The following is a 13,317-nucleotide window of genomic DNA, read 5'->3' as shown; positions in this document are numbered from 1 at the left end:
TCCTTATTTTATGACCATTGAAAGCCCTTTCACCCCTCTACATTCCCCTCCCTTACATGTAAAATGGGGGTGATATGAACACCTCCCTGAAGAAACTGATATGAGAGTGAGAAATAGTTGCATAGCATTTACCACAATGCCTAGCACACAGTGAGTGTCACATAGTGGGAATAAATACTACCTATCACAATAAAAAAGGCCTTTGTGGCCAGGCACTGTGGCTTATGTCTGAAATCCCAGTGTTTTGTTTGGGAGGTCAAGATGGGAGGATTGCTTGAGGCCAGGAGTTTGAGACCAGCCTGGGAAATATAGCGAGACCCCCATCTCTACAAAAAATGAAAAATTTAGCTAGGCATGGTGGTGCACACCTGTAGTTCCAGCTACTCAGGAGGCTAGGATGGGTGGGAGGATCACTTGAGCCTGAAAAGTCAAGGTTACAGTGAGCCATGACTGCACCACTGCACTTCAGCCTGGGTGGCAGAGCAAGATCCTGTCTCAAAAACAAAAAAAAAAAGGAGGAGGAGAGTCTTGTGACCAATCAGATGAACTGAAAGGCAAGATGCCATTGTGTGAGAACCAAGAAGGCCAGAGAAACTACTCAATTCTATGGCCCAACATAAGAGATAGAAGATAAAAATTCAAAGATTTACTAGGTGTTATGTTAGAGAAAACAAAAGTAATGCTCAATAATCACCCCCTACTCTCTTTCTAGGGAAATTTCCCAACTTCAGAGTAATGCATATGAGTCTGAACAAAGCATGGCAATACCAATGGGCTGAGGAGGCAGAAAACAGACTTCGAGGCAGTTGGAGAAGCTGGGAGTTGCAGGGCAGGATATCACAGAGGGAAAAGCTGAGGACAGAAGTCTAGAAGTCTTGCACCCTGGAAGTTGAAAACCGAGGAGTGGGCTGTATATGTTCAGGGTGTAACTATCTAGGTCTTATCAGAGAATGCCTACTACAAGTTTGAAAGCATAATAGAGAGGGTGAAGAGTGCTGGTGGACATTAGCGCTCTGACCCACACCTCATTAACATGCTGAGTACCCAAATAAGATATCAGACTTAAAGTAATTAAGGGAAAATATTATCCTAATTCATAAACAGATGGCTATCTCAACAGGAAGAAAAACGAGAGCTGTACAATTGCTAATGCAAAAATTTTACTAGATGGGTTTAACATCAAATAGGAGAGAGCAGAAGAAAGAGTTAATAAACTAAAAAATCCATTGAAAGTATTAATCTGAAGAACAGAAAGAGATTAAAGAAAAATAACCAGAGCCTTGATGACTAATAGGAAAATATCAAATGACTTTGTATGTCTATAATTTGAATGCTAGAAGAAAAGAGAATGGGAATTTCTCCAGGAAAATCTTTGGAGACATTAATAGAAAAAAATCCAAATTTGGTGAAAACTATTGACTTACAGAACCAAGAAGCTCAGTGTTTTACCCTGTTTTTTTCAAGTAGGATAAGAAAATTAGAAATAAAACCACAAAACAGCAAAACCTGACACATGATAGTTGAATTGCTGAAAGCCTCCCTTGCTTCACTCTGCCCCAACCCCTCTTCCTCCTAACCAGTCTGACTGGGACATTGCTATGACCTCAGAGTTGCCCTGGGCCAAGCATCAGATTTGAAGGAGAGGTACCCTTAAGCTTGGTCACCAGCGAGATACGTACCAGGAGGATCCAGAGCCATGGGAGCAGCAGGCATGGGTGTAAACATGTGAGATGCGACTGCATAACACAGGTCAGAGCCCAGGTGCACACCGCTGTCCATCTCTACAGAACAGAGCCCAGTGAGAGCTATAGGATGAGGAACACTATCTATTTCTTCAGAGAAATAAGGGTTGTCCCTCGGTCAAACATCAGCCAGGCTTCCCTCTGTATTCATCCATCTCCTCTGACCCCTAGAGCCAAGTCTACTTAAAACTGTGAATTCTGACTCCAGAAAAGAGAAGGTGTGTTAGGGTTCTCCAGAGAAAAAGAAGAAACAGGAGAGAGAGAGAGAGAGAGAGAGAGAGATTAATAGAAAGAGAGGGGGAAAAGATTTATCTTAAATAATTGGCTTACATGAATGTGGTAGGCTGGCAGGTTGGAGATCCAGGGAAGAGTTGTAGTTCAAGTCCACATGCAGTTTTCTGGCAGAAATCCTTCTTCTTCAGTCTTTTTCTATTAAGGGGGAAGTCAGTTTTTTTAGTTTTGTTTTTCTATTAAGACTTTCAACTGATTGGAGGAGGCTCACCCATGTTATGGATGATAATCTGTTTTATGCAGTCCACTGATTTAATGTTAATCTCATCTAAAAAATACTATCATAGAAATATCTATAATAATGTTTAATCAAATGTCTGGGTACCATGGCCTAGCCAAGTTGACTCATAAAATTAACCATCATACTATCATTCTGACAAAATGTGTCTCCTGTAGGAAGGGCCTGTGCAGGACAAAGATGAGCCTGAGGACAGCACCAACTAAGGGTATAGAAAAGGGGCTGTGACACCAAAATCTAACATGCTCCAAGGCAGCACCAATGGAAGTAAAGTGGCCCATTTCCTTCCAAGGAGACTAGACCCAGAGCTGCTCCAACTTAAGCATGTATGTGAACCACCAGCCTCCTGATCCAGGAGGTCTGGATGTGGGCATGAGAGTCAGCAGTTCTCACAAGGCCCTGGTGGCTGCCTGTGCCACTGGTCTCTGGGCCATAATTTGAGTAGCAGTGTGGAGGGCCTCAGAGCCTAGATTCCTAGGTCTCATCCCAGCTCTACTCTTCGTTTGCTGTGTAACTTTGAGCAAGGGAGGTACTTAACCTTCCAGAATCTCAGTGTCCTCATTGATAACGTGGGAGGTAACAATATCAACTTCAAAAGGTGATTGTGAGATTAAAAGAGAATATGAACGTGAAGTACATGGATAGTTTGAGCTCAATAAAAGCTCCTAGCTACTATCATTATTATGGGCACCTGATTTTTAAAGAGTACATGTTAGGTAGGATATAAATAAATCTTATATTTGGTGATCAGCATGGGGAAAGGACCTAAACATACAGCCACAGGAAGAAACGTTGATAAAATTGAAACCATTCACTCTAGAGAGGAACAGATGTAGGAAGGAGGTGGGAGGGAAGTGGAGGCCCAAAAGAAGTGATGAAAGTCTTCCTGAACATTCTTGAAATGGAGCGTTCATGGAAATAAAGTGAGAGTTATCCTGCAAGCCTCCATGAAATTAACAAAGAACAAGATGTGGAGCTTCCTGGTAAGTCAAAATGAGATCAGTGACAAAGCCTGGGAGTATCCAAAGCTGACCAGAAATGAAGAAGGTTGTGTGAAGGTTGTGTGGACCACCAGAGGCACGGCAGCAGACTGTGCCACCACCCCTTCACCAGAAAGCCAACAGGCTGGTGCCACAGATTCATGTGACAACGCCCACACCCTCCAAGCACTTCCAGAACTCCAGAGCAGCTCTGTCAATGGCTCTCCCGGAGCACGGCCTCCTTCCTGCACTCAGAGTCCCGGCATTCCAGCTCTGCTGTCCAAGGGCCACTCCTGGGGGACAGTTGGCACATTCCAAGCTTAGTCATGATGCATCAGACAATTCATTCAGATTTCTTCAATTCCATTACCAAGCCCTGTGGGAGCCAAATGGGAAAAAGAATCAGTGCATAAGCTGGCCAGGGAAGTGGCAGTGTCCAAACAGCCTGCTCCCCATGAAAACACTGGCCTGTCCTTACCCCAGACCCCCAGACCAGGACTACCATGTTGCCAGGACAGTCAGACAGTCACACTATCCCATCTGACAACCACTGCTACACAGGCCATCTGCTCCATGGCCTCGGGGTTGCCCTTAGGCCTCCTCCCCACGTCTCAGCAGTAGCAGTGGCCCCCAGGAACAGCCCCACTCTGCTCCCCTCTCTGGGGCCTCCACACTGCTGTGCATTGCCCATGTACTTGTGAGGTCATCGAACCTCTTGGAACCTCAGTTTCTTCATCTGAAAAATGAGAACAAGAATAAGAATAATACCTACCTCACAGGGATGTCATGAGGTTAAAAGAGATAAAGATACCTAAAATATTTAACCTGATTCTTGGCATTTGGTACTGCAGAAATGTGGGCATTACACCCCGTGAGAGAGATACCCTGCCTTACCACAGAGGAGGCTCTAAGCAAGTGTTCATTAAACTGAATCATGCTGGAGAATACTCATGGCTCCCGGGTCTGAACTAAAGCAGATATCGGGGGGGAGGCAGTTGCCTCCCTCACCTCCTCACCCTTGTCGGCAGGAGCCAAGGTCACAAAGCTGGGGCCTCACCCTCTAAGCCCTACCCAGGGAGACAGGAGCTCTGCAGGGTTGCAGAAGCCCAGAGCTTACGCTAAGGGAGCTGCTTGAAATCACAGCTCCTTCCAGGCACCTCCCCAGCAGGCCTTGCTCCCAGCTCTGTCAGGCTCAAGCAGCTTTAGCCTGAACGTTCTGGCCTCGGCCTGACGCTCCCCTGCCCTCGATTAAAGGGCCACCCCCACCCACTGTCTGACCTATGGATTGGGACAGACCTGAGGGTGGCTGTGGCCTTGGACCCCCAATCCCCAGCCAGCCCGGGCTCCTGCCACTAGGCTTATTTGGGACAACTCAGTTAACAGTTGGACATCTGTCGTGTGCCAGGCTGCGTGCTAGGAACAGGGGAGGACCAGTGCTCGATGTGCAGAGGGAGGGAGGGATATGGCAGCGCCAACACCTGTCACCTGGGGCGGCTGGGCAGGTCCACAGGGACCTCTCACAGATTCTGTAACAATGCAGATTCATAGGGCTCCTGGAAATGATTGCGTGGGGATACAGGGCACGTTCCTCAGAGAGGAACTTACAGACCGGTGGAGGAGATGTACTCCCGGCAGAGGACAGAGACAGGGGAGCACGGGTCAATCCTGGTGGGGCGGCAGGCATGAGCACCTGAAGCAGTGAAACATTTGTGGAGGGTCTTTCAGTGCCTGGAATCTGAATCAGGATGCTCAGAGAAACACTGACTGGGAAAGGAAGACATGCGCCTGCAGGTGCTGGTGTGTCCTGGAAGCTTCTATGGAGTAGAGGGCGATCTTAGAGCTCACCACCTCCACCAAAGCCCACCCCGAGGGGAGAGGCAGGCGTCATCTCAACCTCCCCCCTCCTTCAGAGCTGGAGACCCCAAATAGTTCAGGCACCCCCACCCCTGTCTACACAAGCCTGCCGGAGGGACACAGGGACAGGGCTCCTTGCAGGGGGCCCGGGCCATCACACCCACAGCTGGATGCTGCACCCTGGGGGTGGGCATCCCAGGGACAGAGCTGAGAGAGCCTCAGGGTGGGTAGAGCTGGAGCTCCAGAGCCTGAGGGGGAAACCTGCCTGGCCCTGGACTCCTTGCTATGAGCGACGATAAATTTCCTCACTGACTATGCCCCTTGACTCAGGGTTTTCTTACTGGTAGCTGCAGGCCTTCTGAGAGATATAGGGACTCCATCTCCTCTCCTCTCCCTACGTCATGCTTGCAAAACATCCAGAGCCTACCCAAACTAGCGTTGCCAAACAAAACTAGGGTTAGCAAATGAAAATGCCGAGTGCCCAGTTAGATTCAAATTTTGGGTAAATAATGAGTAATTTTTCTAACATATTATGTTTTATGCTATGCTTGAGGCATACTTATACTAAAAAATTACCCATTGTTTATCTGAAATTCTATTTTAAGCAGGCACCCTGTGTTTTATCTGGCAACCCTACCCCAAACCCCTCATTTCTCTCGCCTGGCAGCACACTACCCTCCAAAATGGTTTGTCACCCAGAGAGCCTTCTGAGATGGCACTCAGGCACCCCCTGAGGTGGCCTGGGAGGGGTCAGAGAGCCCCACTGACCCCCTGGCACCTCCTCATTGCTGTGGGTTAGGGCTGGAGGGGGCCCAGTAAATGGCCTTCTCTTGCCTGCTAGGTCCCAACAATGGTGAAGAGAGAGAAGTGAAGAGGAGGAGAGACCGAAATATCACCTTAGCAGCTGAGAAAGCTGATTTGGGGGAATAGGGCTGAGAGCTGCAAGCACCTGGGCCTTCTGATATCAAACCCCAGAACTAGACAAATCATCTACTCTGTTCCTGCAGCCCTGAACCCTCCCAGTCCTGCTCCAGGGCAGCTCGGGCAGGGGAGGGAGGCTGCCACTCCCCTGGCTCACTCTGTGACCAAGAACAGTAGCAACCCAGGCACCCTGCAGGCAGGCGAAAAAGGTGAGGGTTCCTGAGACCTGTTTGTTCTCCCAAATTCACCTATCAGCGAAATCATTCATCCTACCTATCCCCCTGGGAGAAGAGAGGTCAGGAATATTGGGCTACTGACGGGAGTCCACATGGAGGCATCCACCGCTCTCATTGGCAGCACTAGGGGAACCCCGTCGGTCCCCACTGGTGGCAGGCCACTCACAAGAGCACGCTTTGATGAGCCAGCCTGGACCATGTAGTCACCAGTCAAAAGAAGTCCTGGCCAACAAACACAGCTCACTTCCCAAACTGTGCCTGCCTCAGTTTCCTCATCTGTGAGATGGAGAGAAGAGCACTCACCGGGGCTCGTTCATGGATATGCCTGCAGCACACCTGGCGCACAGAGAGGGCTCACGAGGGCTGTGGCTGTTACTATCCCTGGCTCTGTCATGGAGGGGAAGTGGGGGTGACGAAGCAAGGACAAGGCCCTTGAAGGGGAGAGAAGAGAGGAAGAAAGGGAGAATTTAGCTGGGCTAGTGTAAGACCTCTGCTTGGAGATAAGCGGAGGAAGAGAGATAAACAGATGAAGACACCAGGCTGGCCTCCCAGGTGAGATTGGTGTGGAAGCAATGAATGGGGGGAAGCACCCTGTCCCCATCACACCCATAGAACCTGATGCTTTCAGGGTGCTGACAAGCTCGAGATGCAGGAGCTGAGGCCACTTCCTGGGGAAGTGCAGAGACTGGCACAGCTAGCTGGGAACTTGGAACCCCCGCCAGGCAGGCTGTGACTCAGAGGGTGGCTCCAGGCCTAGCTGGAACAGGGATGTTCACCGGGACCCAAACAGAAACCACAATAGACCAATGGGCAGAGACAAGGAAGGAGGATAAACGGCAGCAGTTGTCACACGGATACCCCAAGTGCATGCTGGATTTCAGGCTTACTAACACTTACCCTCAGTAGTCCATTCAATGAAAGTTGATTGTCTCATCTGCTGTGGATTCTGGGGATAAAAGAGTGAATGTGGCAGCCATGGCCCCAGCCTCTGTGGGACAGGGTTCTTACACATGAAGCAACTGCACATTGTGGAAAGTGCCTGAAGGAAACATAAGCGCTGAGATAAAGAATCACAGGAAGTATGGCTTTCTTTGGTGGTGAGGGGCCTCACCAAGAAGTGACATGTGCACTAGACTGTAATGGAAATGGAAGCTCCAGCGCTGGGAAGAACTTTTCAGGCAGAAGATGCAGCAAGTGTGAAGGCACTAAGGGGGAAAAGGGCAGGAGGATTTAGGCAGCAAGGCCAGTGCCCAGCCCTGCGCTGGTGTGAGGAGCAGCTCAACCCAAGGCTGGGGTGACATCTGCTGGGCAAAGGGTCAAGAGTGGGATCACAGGCATGGTCAGAACAATGGCTTCTAAGTGTCCACTCATCTGGGAGGAGTCAGTCACCACAGGGTAGAAAAGCATGGTGGGACAAAGTGTCCCTGAGCGCCAACTTGTGAGGCCGAGGTCCTCAGAGGAGGACGGCTCCCTGAGGGCTGGGGGTCTCCAGAAGACTTCTTAGAGAAACCTCCTGGAGGACCCCATTTGGACAGGTTGGTGGTGTCAAACAGATGCGAGCAACAAAAGACAGCAGTGGCCCCTGGCTGTCTGTGCAGCAGAGAAGAAACTGGTTCACCACAGGGTAGGGATGGGGTCATAGGAGGAACCTTCCTTGTACTTTCTGAAGAAGAGGGAAAGGATAAGAAAAACCGCAGTATTTGTTAGCAGCCCACTCATCTCCCAGCCCTCTTTTCCTCTTCCTAACTGAACCCTGGTTGGCCTTGGAACAGCCACCTGCTTTCCAGGTACACACACACACTCATGTGCTCTGGAGGAAGTGAAGCCTCCAGTTCAAGGGGTAGGCCCCAGTGGCTCACACCAACTGGCATATTCCATCTCCTGGCCAGGGTCATTGGTCCCAAAGACAGCCTGTGACTGAAGCCCATCTACTCAGAGGGATCACCAGGCCCTGGCTCAGTCTATGAGTTCAGCCACGAAGCATGGGCCTACTGGCAGTCACTGTAGACAAGAATAGAGGGATGGAAAGGACTGGGTCTCTGGTGACATCACTGAGGCCCTGGACCAACGAGTCCTGCAACCCACCCACCTCTGGACTTTCCAGTTGCATGAACCAAACATCACCTTTCATGTGATTAAACCTGTTTGTGTTGAGTGCTCTATTCCTTCTGATGACAGCAACAGTTTGTGGACATCTAGTATGTACTAGGCACTGAATTAAATCTTCATACACACTATTTCATGCAGGAATCATCCTTCTCACTCTTCAGAAGGGAAACCTAAGGCTCAGGACATGCAGTAACCTGCCTCAGATCACACAGCTGGACATAGAAGGTCTGACTGCAGGGCCTGAATCTGGGCCTGGGCTCCTACCCCCCAGTTCCTTCAGTCCTTCAGGGACCAGCTTTCAGGGACCCATAACCAAGGGTCTGAAGACACCCTAAGTCAGAGACCTTACATCAGACATTACTGAGGGACTTTGGACTAGGACTGTGAGAGCTCTAAGTCTTGTTCAGGGAAAGTTGGGCAGGGCAGAGGCCTAGGCTTTGGGCAGCAGAGACCTAGGTTTCAATTCCAGAATCCCACTTAGTGGCCATGTAACCTTGGGCAAGTTACTTGCCTTCTTCAGCCTTAGTTTCCCCATGTGTGAAGTCAGAGTTGAATTAAGACCCTATTATCTCATCTATTAATTACTTTAAAACACTCAAGTATAAACAATATGAAGGAAATGTAGACATGTGTATAAATTTACTTTCATCTTCACCCTAAGGCAATTAGTAAACAGTTGAAATTCCCTATCAGGAACCCATGCTCTAGAAGGTGCTATCAAGGACTTCAACTATCTTTATCTAAATTCACACCATAGGGCTTATAGCCTAACCTCATGTAGGTCAGACACACCTGTCGTGGATAAAAAACAGGGGTCAAGAATCGGGGCTGGTTAGAAAGACTGTCCAGCATTCTAGCCTTTGCATAAACAGGGTTTAAGCATGCAGAAACCCAGAGGCACAGCACAGCTCTGGGACTAGAATTCCCTTTGGTTCTGTGTGCCCCAACCCCTACGTGATGGAGGGGTCTGCCACCTCGTGTTCCTAGAAGGATGGCAGGTTCTGCCACCAAAACACTGTTTCCTTCTCTTGAAGTGTTCTTACACACAGTGCTTGTCCAAATGCCAAGGACCCTCCACACTCACAGGCATGGGGGTGATGCTTTGGTGGACACTTACCTCTCATTCTTCACATGGTGGAATCTGGCCTGAGACTGATTCTCACTGCTGCACATCTCCAGGTAGCAAGAGGAAGATGCCAAGCTCCAGCCCAACAGGATTTATTGGAAGCTATGCATCAAAACTAAAAATCCTGACAATTGTTGAATGGTCACCATGATTTAGATTCCTTCCCAGCTACTCCTTCCAAGTTGTCGGGAGGATAAGAGACACGAAATACCAGCAAATGTTGTTATTATCATCATTCTTATTATTCAGGCCTCTCTCTTCTTTAATCAAAGAACATATCTATGATGAGGAAAGTTGCTGAGAAGTGGAGAGAGGAGGAAAGATGGGGGTTGTGTTTTGAGATTTAGAAGGGCACAGTGTGTCCAGGCAACACTCCCAGCCCCCAGAGGTTGCAATGTGTGTTAAATCTCAGGACACATGAGGCTCTCCCACTGGAGACAAGAGGCCATGAAGGCCCTCCACACCCAATCTCATGGTCATAGACAAGCTAAGCTACCAGAGCCCTTCCTTCTGCCACCCTCCAGTGACACATGACATTGAGATATGGTTGTTCTGGTGTGGGGACAATTTGTCATGGAGACACTTCAATAATGATTATCAGAATCATAACATCAGCAATAAGTGTATTGTACCTGGTACCTGGTAAATGAAATCAGTGTTAGCTGGGTTCCTTCTGTGAATATTGTCGTAACAGGATACTGTGTGGAATATTCAATAGAGAAATTGAAGTTTTAAAGAACTAAGAAATTTGCCCACTCACAGAGAAAATGGCAATTGGGATTTGAATGCAGGCAGTCTCATTCCAGCATCTACATTCCTAACCACTTGTCTATAAAATACTAACACAATTAGGGGTGGAGGGTGACGTTACAGGAGCAGACAAACTGATTTTAAAGTTCGTGTAGAAAAGTAAACCAACATATCCACAGAAATGGAAAAAGAGAGCTATGAAAAAGAGCATGCTATCTATTCCCAGTAATAAGAGTGTCACTGGCATATGCTCAGACAAATATCCCAATAGAACAGAATAAAAATATAAGAAATAGACCCCGCTATGTGTGGAAGTGAGGATGTGATAAATGTGACATCTCAGATCAGTGAGGAAAATATAGTTGAATCGATAAATAGTATGGGACCAACTGGGTGGCCATCTGGAGAAAAATAAAGTCGGAACCATACCCCACACTATATTTCAGGATAAACGTCAAAGGGATCAAAGACTTAAAACTAAAAACTATGAAACTACAAAATGCCTGGACGAAAGCAGCAGAATTCCTATAAAGCCATGGGTAACATCTCTAGTCAAACTCAAATTCCAGAACTCATAAAAGACTGATCCATTTGATTAATAAAAATTAAAACTTCTGCATGGAAAAAAATAATAACAAGCAGGCCAGGTGCAGTCTCATGCCTGTAATCCCATCCCTTTGGGAGACCTACGCAGGAGGTTTGCTTGAGGCCAGCAGGTCGAGATCAACCTGGGCAACATAGCAAGACTCTGTCTCTACAAAAAAGTTAAAACTTAGCCAAGCATGGTGGCACACGCCTATGGTCCCAGCTAGGGATGGGTGAGGGATGGGATTGGATGAGGTGGGAGGATAGCTCAAGCCCAGAAGGTCGAGGTTTCTGCAAGCTGTGATTGTGCCACCTCAATCCAGCCTGGGTGACAGAGTGAGACCCTGTCTCTCAAAAAAAATAACAATAAGCAAGAAAAATCTAAGCGGACATATTTATAAGCCATATCACAAATTGAGGGCTAATCTTTCTAAAATGTACAAGCTCTTACAAATTGCTAAGAAAAGGACAATCACACAAATGGATGTGAGTAGACAGTTCATAGAAAACAAATTTATGGTACCACAAACCCCTATGACACGGGTTTACCCATATAACAAAACTGCACATATACCCCTGAACTTAAATGTGAAAAAAAGAAAACAAATGTATAAATGACGCTTAACTCTATGAAAAGATACTCAGCCTTATTCATAATAAAAGTGCAAATGAAAACCACACTGAGATAATATCATTTGTCTAACAAAATTGGCCAAGAGCCAAAAGTTTAAGAACTCACCTGTTGGACAGGCTGTGGAGAAACAAACTCCCTCACACGTTACTGGTGGAAGAACCCCCACAGAGGGCAATTTGGTAAAATCTATCAAAATTGCAATGCTTATACCCTTTACCCACAGTAATCCCACTTCTGAGAACTTATCCCACAGATAGACTTGCAAACATGTGAAGTGACATATTTATAAGGTTATTCACTACAGCGTAATGTATTATAGCAGAACAAGGTGGGAAACAAACAAACGTTCATCAGTAAGGACTGGTTGAAGAAATTATGATGTTACAGTACATCCATCCAACAGAGTACTGTGCAGCTGTTCGGGAAAAAAAAGTAAGAATGAGGAAGCTCTTTATGTGCTGACGTAGAAAGAGCTCCAAGAGATATATTGTTCAGGGGCAGACCAGTGTTTACATTATACTGCTTCTGGTATAAAAAACTGGGAGGTGGAAAGGATTTTTAAACTAAAACTTATAAAACAAAAAATAAAAGTGCTTGCCTGTTAAGGATAGGGGGTGGTAATTGCACAGAAGTAAAACTGGGAGGGAGATTTTTCACTCTAAAACCTTTTTGTTTAACCACATGAATATATTACCTATTCAAAAAAATAAATTTAAAAATTGTAATATTATGTTTTCAACTTTCTTCATGATTTACCAAGTACTATGTGAAAACGAATATCCTTCCCCACTTCCTCAGCCTCCTCCTATCCCTAATCCTGGAGTGAGGCTCAGGTAACATTTAAGCTAAAAAAAAAAAAAAAAAAACTGAAGGTCAAAAAAAACTGATGGATGTGTTACTTGGAAATTGCAAGAAGGGGCAGGTGCAGTGGCTCAGGCCTATAGTCTCAACAATTTGGGAGGCTCAGGTGGAAAGATCACTTGAGGCTGGGAATTCACGACCAGCCTGGGCAACATAGTGAGACCCCATCTCTACGAAAATAAAACATAAAAAAAAACTAGCGAGGCATGGTGGCCTGCCTGTAGTCCTAGCTACTTGGAAAGCTGAGGTGGGATGATCACTTGAACCCAGGAGTGAGCTATGACCACGCCACTGAACTCCAGCCTGGGTGACAGAGCTAGACCTTATCTCTAAAAAATAAAAAATAAATAAAAAACAGCAATTTTGCATTTTGATGGGGCTGTATCAAAATGTCCCACATACAGTCACACAGATAGGAAGAGAGGGGTGGGAGGGAGTGCTTTGGATTTTGTACCTGGGCTGCAGAGAGTGCCCAGGTATAGAATTGAACGCACTCCCTCCTGCCCAACCCCCACCCACACCACATGCTCTCCCTCCACCCCCACCCCAGCCCCTGCCCCTGCTGGCGGGCCATAGCCCTGCTTGCACCTTAGAATCACCTGGAAAGTTTTAAAGACAATGCCAACACCCCAACCACACACCAAACCAAGCAAGCCAGCTGGCCCTCCCTCACATCCAGGCGCTGGCTGTGGTCGTAGTGGCACATTTGTTTGTGTGATTGTTTGATTAGTGTCTTACTCTCTTAGACAGTGAGCTCATGGATCCAGCGTTTACCATTGTATACCATGTGCCGAGCGAACAGTTGGTATTCAATAAATATTAGTTAAATGAATGAAGAAAGGGAGGAATTAATTGTGGAATCCATGAAACGATGAAAGGAAGATGACAAGGCAAGGAGGTGAGGCAAGGAGCAGGCCCCTCAGGGAGACCCCATTAGACCCAGCAGCCCACAGTGGGGGGCCCAGGACCAGGGCTGACATCCATACCAAG

General features: G+C 47.2%; 1 long non-coding RNA gene across 1 annotated transcript; it reads right to left on the bottom strand.

Moving 5' to 3' along the window:
• Positions 1–2,990: 2,990 nt before the first annotated feature.
• LOC130540572 (uncharacterized) lies at positions 2,991–7,208 on the bottom strand. Its single transcript, XR_008954567.2, has 3 exons — positions 7,160–7,208; positions 6,566–6,693; positions 2,991–3,627 (listed from the first exon to the last, which is right to left on the bottom strand). It is a non-coding gene; the product is annotated as an uncharacterized LOC130540572 (long non-coding RNA).
• Between the last annotated feature and the right edge of the window lie 6,109 nt (positions 7,209–13,317).

This window comes from Pan paniscus, chromosome 8 (assembly GCF_029289425.2).
Source record: "Pan paniscus chromosome 8, NHGRI_mPanPan1-v2.0_pri, whole genome shotgun sequence".
In the NCBI taxonomy this organism is placed as follows: domain Eukaryota; kingdom Metazoa; phylum Chordata; class Mammalia; order Primates; family Hominidae; genus Pan; species Pan paniscus.
Note: the sequence above shows the minus strand (reverse complement) of the source record. Positions and strands in the feature narration are given on the sequence as shown.